Source organism: Haemaphysalis longicornis, unplaced genomic scaffold (genome assembly GCF_048455015.1).
Source record: "Haemaphysalis longicornis isolate Haplotype H1 unplaced genomic scaffold, Haemaphysalis longicornis Haplotype H1 scaffold_1, whole genome shotgun sequence".
NCBI lineage: Eukaryota > Metazoa > Arthropoda > Arachnida > Ixodida > Ixodidae > Haemaphysalis > Haemaphysalis longicornis.
In genome coordinates, this window is record NW_027526203.1 from 407143468 (window position 1) to 407153113 (window position 9646).

The window sequence follows — 9646 nt, forward strand, 5'->3', positions numbered from 1 at the left end:
TGATATCAGCGGCATCCCTCTGATGCAACTGGTGCAGTGGGTCTCACTTGTTTATTCCAAAGTGAAGAATTACAACTTGGTATATTTAGAAGGGGAGTGAATTATCCCACACCAGGAACGGGAAGCCATATCACCGTGTCAACAGCGGCGCTTCTGCGGGCGGAGGCGGCGGCCTCTTGTAGGCTTCATGTGGCCCTGGTTATTGAGGAGGAGGGAAAGGGGGACGAGTAGTTCCAACATGGAGGCGTATTTAAGAAACATCATCAAATAGAGTTGTACTACACGAAGGGAATTCAGCAGATTGGAGGTGTTGAGACGGTGATGTATTTCTTGTCCGGAATTCTTATTGTCGCCTTCTCCTTGTTAAGAGTGAATCCATGATCAACTGAGCAATTATCGTATTTCCCTTCTCATTAATGACGTTTTGCCACACATTCACTTGTTTTTGTTTTTTTTTACCCCGTTATGCAGGAATATTTTTTTTCTGGCACGTGATCTAGACAAAAAGGTTCGCATACAAAGGAAGCTCGTCGCACATAACTGCGCACTGTTAAGTATCAAGCTGGTGCGTACACTCCTTATAAGGTTATTTACTCACAAAATAGTAATAACTGCAGGAACGTTCACCGCACTTATCCCGGTATAAGTCAGGCCATGTCTTTTAAGAGAAATTACGACATACACGCAAACTTAGCAGAGACCAAAATTGATAAACAATCCAAGGACACCATGGTGAATTTCACGGGTTGTTAATGCGAAAGCATAAATGTCCTGCTGATTGCCTGAAACACCTTGCTTGGCTTCGCGTTGTCGAACGGCCTTGCAATCTTGCGGGTGGAGACGCTTCGCTTTCAGGTCCACCTGAACGCTTTCGAATGGCATCCATATGTCTCCTACGTGCTTCGCTGCTGCTCGTTCATGCCACCGTGTAAAGGGGGAGTACGATGACGGGGAATTTCATTGCTTGTCCTTCGCCTACATTCATCTGCGGTATACTAGCGGCGTCGAGGAGGAAGTGGAGGAAAACTTTAAATTGAGCGTCGCGTTCGGTCGGAGTAGCTCTTTATTTCAAAAGTACACTTTCCATCTTCGCCAGCACACTTGTCTCCACTACAAGACCCTGGTCCGGAAGTGCGAGCTAGAAAACAATCTCCCACTGCTCTGGGCTGGGGAAAAGGAGGAAGGGGGGAGGGTAAATGTGGATTATCCTGGAGCTCCCAGATGATGTCGGAAAGAGTACTTGTTTGGGCAGAAAATTGATATAATCATACTGGCAGGGAAAGGGTAGATTTCCTGAAGTAAACAGAGAGTTGTGGTTTCCTTCGTTTCCGTCTCATATGGGAGCAAAGTTGCGAAAGTCTAGCTTCCTGTTTAGTTCGTATTCTTCCGTGATTTCATGGGAGGTCGGGATTGGGTGGGCTTCGGTTCTCCTTCCCTGGACTGGTTGGCGAGGGCCCTAGCCGCGAAATGGGCCAAGCCGTTGCCTTTTCGCAAGATGCGACTCCTGCCTGGACCAATAGGACAAAAACCCAAAAGGTTCCTTTCTGCACTCTGAACTCACAAGCTAATAATTAGCACCGTAAGAATTGCAAAAGGAAATAGCAATGTTCAATTATCTCGTGTGTAGACAGCCCCGAACGTGTCACAGGATAGAGAGGTTTCGGACACCTAGTTCGAATCCGTCGATAGCTTTCTACTTCAATCGCCCCGAGTAAACAAATAGTTCGTTGTTCTCTCCCGGCGAACGCATACGGCCCTTCCCCAGCTTTGCACGCCGAGCGTTTGTTATGGGGAGGGCCGGCCAAATCTACTTCCGCCAATACCGCATTGGGCTCTACGCTCCGACATCGTGCTGCTCTAGTCCCCACCTTGCTGCAGGCTGGGCCGCCTCCGCAAGGTTCGCGCACAAAGCGGGCGGGCTGTCTCGGTTCCCATGGGGCAGCGCGTCCCTGCGCTCGTTTTGATTGTCAGTATCAAGATAAAAATAATTATTTGCTTTTTCTGTCCCGCTTTTTAGATGTGGGCAGAAAATATCTCGCCGCCCGTCGTGTTCCCCGATCCCGTCAAGGCAGTTTACGCTTTCCCGTACAGCATGTATTAAATGTGATGATTTATTCAGTCGAACTTGAGCGACGAGCACAAAACGACGCAATGAACAGGTACTACACTGAAAAATGGTCTCCGTTGGGGGGGTTTCAGAGTATCAGTGAGACACTGGCGCCACAGAAATATTACATTATAAGTGATTAATTTCTCTGAATAGATATACGGACGGAAGGACGGACGGACGGACGGACAGATGGATGGATGGATGGATGGATGGATGGATGGATGGATGGATGGATGGATGGATGGATGGATGGATGGATGGATGGATGGACGGATGGATGGACGGACAGATGGATGGATGGATGGATGGATGGATGGATGGATGGATGGATGGATGGATGGATGGATGGATGGATGGATGGGTGGATGGATGGATGGATGGATGGATGGATGGATGGATGGATGGATGGATGGATGGATGGATGGATGGATGGATGGATGGATGGATGGATGGATGGGTGGATGGATGGATGGATGGATGCGCACTATTCAAAGGAAAAAAATAACGCTTACAAGCCTACCATCACCGCAGTTCGCTTCTCAAAATTCATAACACAATTGCATCAATGAAAATGTGTTTCTACAAAGGCCACTCATCGGACGAAAAGTAAGAATTAAATTCCAACCGCCAACTCGCGCTCCCATTCTTCGCTATGAGCACTGTTTCGTAAAGTTCTAATCCTGCCCTGTTTTCGATGGGAGTCTTCGTTTTTTATCGTCCACCCCGTAATGTCCATGCTCACTTCCGTAAAGACTCACCCACACTTTGTTACACTGTTGGGAGAGCTCGCGCAATCGCATCTACTACTATCCTCCCGTCAGGCACACGTATACCGGCAATCCCAACAACGGCTTCGAGTAAAGGACGCCAGCTTAACAGGGACGTGTCACATCCTTATATTGGATATCGAACACGTTCCCGTTTTTCACAGGATGGCACTGGTGGACGGGTCACGGCCGTGGCGCTGGCCTCCTGCAAGGAGCCTGCCATGGTTGACCTGTTCGAGGAGGACGAGCGGAGTACGGCCCTGGTCTCCGTCAACGATACCCTGGCCGAGCTCCTGCGGCTGTGGCCTTCCTGCATTCCTGCACCGCCTGCCAAAGTCTGCCCTGCATGGCTCCTCGACCAGGCAAGGAATACGGCTTAAGATAGGACGTAGCAGCACCCAGACGAAAACACAAACAGAGCATTGATTTACAACAAAATTTTATTGCTAACACGAGGGTTTGAATGCCAATACGGACAACAGTAGATGATAGACAGACAGATAGACAGAACTTTATTTGGCCACAGCTGGGGCGATTAGGCCTGCGACGTCTTCTCCGTCGTCCGTCGGGCAGCAGGGCCCCTTTTCGGCAGGGGTCCGGTGCCTTCGGCCAAGCGGGCCAGGTCTTCTTGGATTTGGGGGTTTGGGTCACGCAGGGCGGCCTCCCAGCGCGCCTCGCTGGTGATAGTAAGGAGAATGGGATGGGATCGGTGCCTGGATAGTGGGATGCTATCACAGGCCCATATGATATGGGATAACGATGCGTGAGGGACCGAAAAATATGGACATTCGTCTATGTAGGTGTCAGGAAAGATCGCTGACATGATGGCAGGGGTGGGGAAGGAGCGGGTCTGGAGCTGCCGATATATAACCGCCAAGGATCGGGATAGAGATGGGTGAGGAGGAGGAAAAATGGCACGCTCCAAGCGGTAATGGGCGAGGATGTCCCCGTATGTGTGCAGCCTGTCCCGTAGAGTGAATATCTCACTATCATTGGCGGTGCCATCGAGCCCTCGGTAGACCAAAGCTCCAGCAGCTTCGTGGGCCGCTGAGTTTCCAGGTAGCGCAGTATGGGCGGGAGCCCAGACGAGAGTGAAACAACGCGATCGAACTTTCTGTGCCTTCAGCAGGACTGATAAAGTTGCTGGGGAAACTCTTGCGTAAAGGAAATTTAGGATGGCTGATTTAGAGTCACTGATTATAGTTGTTTGAAGGTGGGGACTGTGGTTCATAGCCAACGCGATGGTGATCTCTTCTCCCGCCGTGGGGGATGTCGTAAATAAGGAGGCGGAAGCGAGCTGGACTTTTTTCGAGTCAACCACTGTGGCTATAGCAGCCGCTCTGGTAGGATAGGTTGCTGCATCTGTGTATAGCGTGGGGGAGCCTGGATGGTACGCTTTTTCAAGGGTTCTCGCGCGAGCCAGTCTGCGATCCTCATTGTGTACGGGATGCATATTTCGCGGAAGAGGTTTGATTCGGAGCCTCTGGCTGATGGAAGGGGGAATGTCTACCAATTGCTGATGGTTGGAGGTGGGTGGTGAAAGACCTAAGGAAGCTAGCAAGTGCCGACCGGTGTGACTCTTAGTGAGTCTTTCTAATTGGGCGGTGCGTTGCGCCTCAACAATCTCGTCAAGGGAGTTGTGGACACCCAGTGCAAGGAGGCGGTCGTTGGAGGTTTTTGGAAGGAGTCCGAGGGCTACCCTAAAACATTTGCGTATCAAGCCGTCAATTTTAATTCGTTCACTTAGCTTCATGGTTAGGAAGGGGGTCGAGTACGCTAGATGATAAAAATTTTCTTGTATTATTGAAGCCATCGACTCCCCCCCCCCCTCCCCCCCCTTCCCCCCCCTCCCCCTTCCCACACACACAGAGAAAAAAAAAACTGGCTGACGATGACTATACTCCCTAATGCAAAATTTGTGCGCAGCGCGGGCTGCAGTCTTGTTGGTCACGGCGCATTGCTGCTGCGCCTCAGGAAGGGACCTCGTGGTCAGCGAATGCACGGCTGCGCGCTATTCTGCCGTTATCTCGGAGCGTGTCGTCCCCAACAAGCAGTGTTGTAAATCGTGTTTCCACCTCCCGCGAAAATTTCACATGGTTAGGATGAGCCAGCCAAAGGAGAGGAGAGCGATAGTTGATTTACTGAAATATATTATAAATAAATTATAAATAAGAAATTATATAAGAAAGAAATTATAAATAAAAGTTGAAAATGTAAATTTAAGTAGTAGATTCCCCACGAGCTTCAGGTCAGTGCTTGAGGGAACTCCATGCACACAGGGACTGTCTTTTCTAAGTCTACTGCGTGAGAGTAGCCCGTACAGTTGTCTGGTGTTGTAGGTTCAAAGGCGGTGCTACAGTTCGATGTTACCAAGGTCAAATGACAGTTGATTTTTGCGGTAATGGGTTTGCAAGACCTTCTCGCGGTCCTGCCCCTTGGGCAGCGCTTGTGAAACGCCTTGCAGTAAATTTTCCGTCTCCGCTTCATGCAGCAGCAGCAGCCGCCGCCCGGGAGGTCTCCGCTGCCGCCCAATGTGGGCAGTCTGGAGGACCTCGAGCGAGACATGCTCCGCGGCAGCCATGCTGTGCTCATCGGGGTGAGTGGCACACATCTCTAGCAAGGGGTCTCTCATTATTGAAAGAACTAGGCATTTCAGGGGCCCTGCATACAGTCCGCCGCTGTGGATGGGATGTTAATGCTTTTTTTAGGTCACTTTTTTCAGTAGCGGACAACAGCCGCTGTTGCGCTTCTTTAGCCCGCTCGCTGAACTTATTCACACTCAAAGACAGTAACAATGGGAAACTTTTACGACCAATTTATTCTCATGTGCTAAGAGATCGACGCCACGCGTGCACAAGAATAGACACGCACCGTCGAGTAATTATATTATAAAAGCGACCCACGAAGCCTTGATTTATTTTCGTTTGTTCGCCGACAACAGCCCCAGCGCTCTTTCTTTGCCTGCTCGTACAGCTTGACAAAAAACTGGCCAATTAACTAAGAAAATTAAGGAACGTATTGCGAAACGCAAGAACGTGAAATTGTCGAGATGGTGGACCGAATTAAATTGGCGGAGGTGTCGAAATGAACAGAAGTACAACGGAGGATATTCGGGCGTACAACATGGCAGTGGCCGAGGAAACTCTGTAAAGAGGGGTAAGCATAAAAGCAACTAAGATGAAGCTTGCTATTGGAAAATACGGAATGTCCGCTGTCAGAGACGAATAGGGTAACATTACGCACAGGAAGGAGGAGATAAAAGGAGCTGAACGATTCTACACCTCGCTATACGCCATCGACCTTATACCAAAGGTAATTTCTGAGCCTATAAGCATAGCTTGCCATTTCCCGTAATAACTAAAAAGGTGCTAGAAAAGGCACCGAAGGGCATGGAAACAGGAAAAGCTGCATGTGACGACGGCATATATCCATGGATCTTTTAAAAAAACACTGCTGGGAGTTGTAAACTTTGTGGGATTACTAGAAATCGTAGCCTGAAATCCCCGGGCCATGTTTCGACCACTCTCGATACGTTTACGCCATTTTATATGGTAGAAAATCCATTGTAAAGTACTTTCCTCTCTACATCCTCCTTGCCGATTTCCTATGACGCTTCGTATGACGCGTACGCGAGGCAAGGTTTTGGCTTGACTGCACTACTCCGCGGCTCACCGACCCTCCAACAGAGTCAGTCGGCCGGCCGCCGGCGGGTCGTCGCTATTCGTTCGCTCAGTTAAAACTAAGCGACGAAAGGAATTGTGCCTGGAAGAATGTTCCTTTTGTTATTTTCTGCACTGTATCAAGCTTATTTACGCTCCACCCAAGCCCACATGTGACGCTTCGCTGACTCGTACGGTAGTAGAAAATCTAAGGCCAATTAATGGCAGGAGTAGAGTCAGCCAAGTTAATATAGGTACGAAGGAATTAAAAGCAACCGGAACTTTTATTGCAAAGTGTAAAACTAACGTACGGGATACACGTTTTGCGTTGGCCGAACTAGCCTAGCTGTAAGCCGCGCGACCTGACATTTGGAATCACTGTTGCTGCCTAAGTAAAGCAGTCTCTAGAGTTAAGATATTCCTGGGAATTTGGGGGACGCATGCTGCACAAGCGTTAGTGCAGAAATAGTCATGTAAGCTGCTGGGAATGCCGAAACGAAAAACCTTAACAGGCTATACGATATATATTTTATATTTCCACCCCCGAGAGCGTTGGGCAGTGGTTGGCCCTGTGGTCTAAAGTACTGAGTGTTGTGTCGCAATCTGAAAGTTCGAATCCCCTCTAGGATGTTCTTTTTTTAGTTAGTATTCTTGTACTTAGGTAATTTTTTCTATACTGGATGACCATTTTGCGCTGCAACCTTCATTACTGCAGAAGTGAGTTGGCAGATCGCTTGCAGTCTGACACTGACGCTCTGGCCAGTTCTCGTTGTCGTGGGGCTGCGGGAAGCACCGATTGCTTACGACACAGCGCCGAATTAACTGACTCTCGGCCTGTTGCAAACTCGACTCCTTATACAGGGATGAGCCATGCAAGCTCCACGGGTGGGGGCGAATCGCCTCGCAGTGGAACATCTTCGATGAAGAGGAGGGCGTTCAGACACTGCATAGGCCTCGTCTAGTGAACTGCACGATTCTAAGCAGTGCTGGTAGGCTTATTTGACCCATTCTACAGCCACAAACATGGCAAATGCCCAACAAACGGATGCCAGCCGTCGTGTGGCAACGAACCGAAACAAAAAGTAGTTTGAATTCCGATCTTGGACATCGTCCAATGACACCGTAGTTTTGACATCGTAGGGTGTTTTCCCTTCTTTCTGACTTACAAAATTAAATACTGCTTTATCGACCAAATCAACGATGAAAAGGTGTTTACTTCAGCCAGTCTATGAAATGCAAACAAAGGCATACGTTTGAAAAATTCACAGGAGTATTTCTTCAAGTGAGGTAGGATACATTGTACTGGGAAAGCTTGATATCTATTTTCAGTACGGTTATGACTTTAAATGTGCTAATTGCGTGGAAGAGCGCCAGCATAGTTCTGATTCGCAAGAAGGGAAGTATAAAGTATGAGAAATATGGCCGGTGGATTAAAAGAAACCACACAGAAGAGAGTCGCATCTGCAAATTAGAGCGCACGGAAACGTCTCTAGTGAAGTTATAGTGCCAGTGAAAAAATCTTATAGGTGGTTGTAATGATAAATGTAGACCAACATATATTGAAGTAAGGATGGCCCTTTATCCCATAGTATTGTGAAGAATATCAAGTGCATTCTATTTCTCTCGCAGGCTCTAGGGCAGTCACATAACGTGCGTCACCGAGAAGCTCGCCTCCGAGTGCCGGGGCTTTACTGCGAGTTTAAAAGAGGACTGACCATCAGCACGCGCACCGAGGGGTGAATTCAATGCCTCGACGTCTGAGCCAGCCCCACCCCCGAAGCTTTCTGTTCTTTTTGTTTTTTAGAGATAATCGTTGTTGGGGCAATTGTGATTTTTTGATCTGCGTGGTTATGTCGCAGCATTTCAGGTCACTTTAGAATATAGTAAGTAATACCTTCAAAGTTGCAATGCGAATAAAAACAACCCTTATGTTGAATGGTGTCTCCGTTCCATTACAATATATAATAGTAAATATTGCTTACAAAGTTATAAAGCCAATAATATGTACGTTTATGTTTGGGAATGTTTTCTTCAAATTGTTAAACCCGATTATACCGAACCAGGATAGAGCGAATCATGCTATATATCGAACAAAAACAAATCAGTTATGAAAATACGAAAATACATGCGAAACATATTCCTTATAACGAAGTTCACATCGGATATATCGAAGTCGGTGAACCTAGAATTGCCACCAAAATGCATGGCCTCACAGCGGTAATTGAGATGTTGATTGGCCGCGACTGAGACGTTCAGCCTTACATGGAGCGACGTGACGCCCGACACTTTCCGTAACTGAAGCAGAGTGGAAAGCCGGGCTAGTTGAAAATGGTTCATGACTGCAACTGAGCACACCTAAACGGCGCCATAGAATTCCTTCGGAAATTTCCTGAGTGTCGTCGACGACCAGGTTGACGTCGCTGTGAGCCCCTATTGATGCAGACGCTGTAGTCGATGTCATGGCAGCTGGTGCTGTTTCAAAGAGGCAGAGGATCTCGCGAGTGAAAGCCTGCTTATTGAAGCGGTTTCCACAGTTCATGTGCTCAGACATTATTGCTTCGATATTGAAGGACATGGTCTCAAATTCTGTGCTAGTTGACGCCGCCAAAATGAAAGTGAAAACGAGAGAGAGAGAGAGAGAGAGAGAGAGAGAGAGAGAGAGAGAGAGAGAGAGAGTCTTTTTTTTGGGAAGTAGGCAGTTGAGGTGGAAAGGACCCTTATTGCTTGCAATGAATGGATTGTTTTGTGTATGGTAACGACATACTTGATATTGCGTTGGTGTCCGCATGCGGGGATCGGGGCGTGTCCCTCGTATTGTGAACACGTAATAAAAAACTCGTTATCGGTGGGTTTCGCTACATCGAGCTACTGGATATGTCGATCTAATTGCGGCGCATATTACAGTTCGCTATAACCGGGTTTCACATATAGTACTGCCTATAAAGCTGTAATCCGAATAGAAACGATGCTCATGCACAGAAAATGGTCCTTAATATTACAATATAGTGCAAAATACCTGTAAAGTTTATATACGCGAATAAAAACGGCGTTTATGCATGGCAATGTCACCGCAGATTTTATAATTCGAGAAACTGCTCATGTGCTGAGTA

At 47.9% G+C, this 9646-nt stretch overlaps 1 long non-coding RNA gene across 1 annotated transcript; it reads left to right on the forward strand.

Annotated features, from left to right (window-relative positions):
- The first annotated feature begins 5350 nt into the window (after nt 1-5350).
- On the forward strand, nt 5351-8352 carry LOC144155464 (uncharacterized). The gene is made up of 2 exons (XR_013319578.1): nt 5351-5473; nt 8166-8352. It is a non-coding gene; the product is annotated as an uncharacterized LOC144155464 (long non-coding RNA).
- The last annotated feature ends 1294 nt before the right edge of the window (nt 8353-9646 follow it).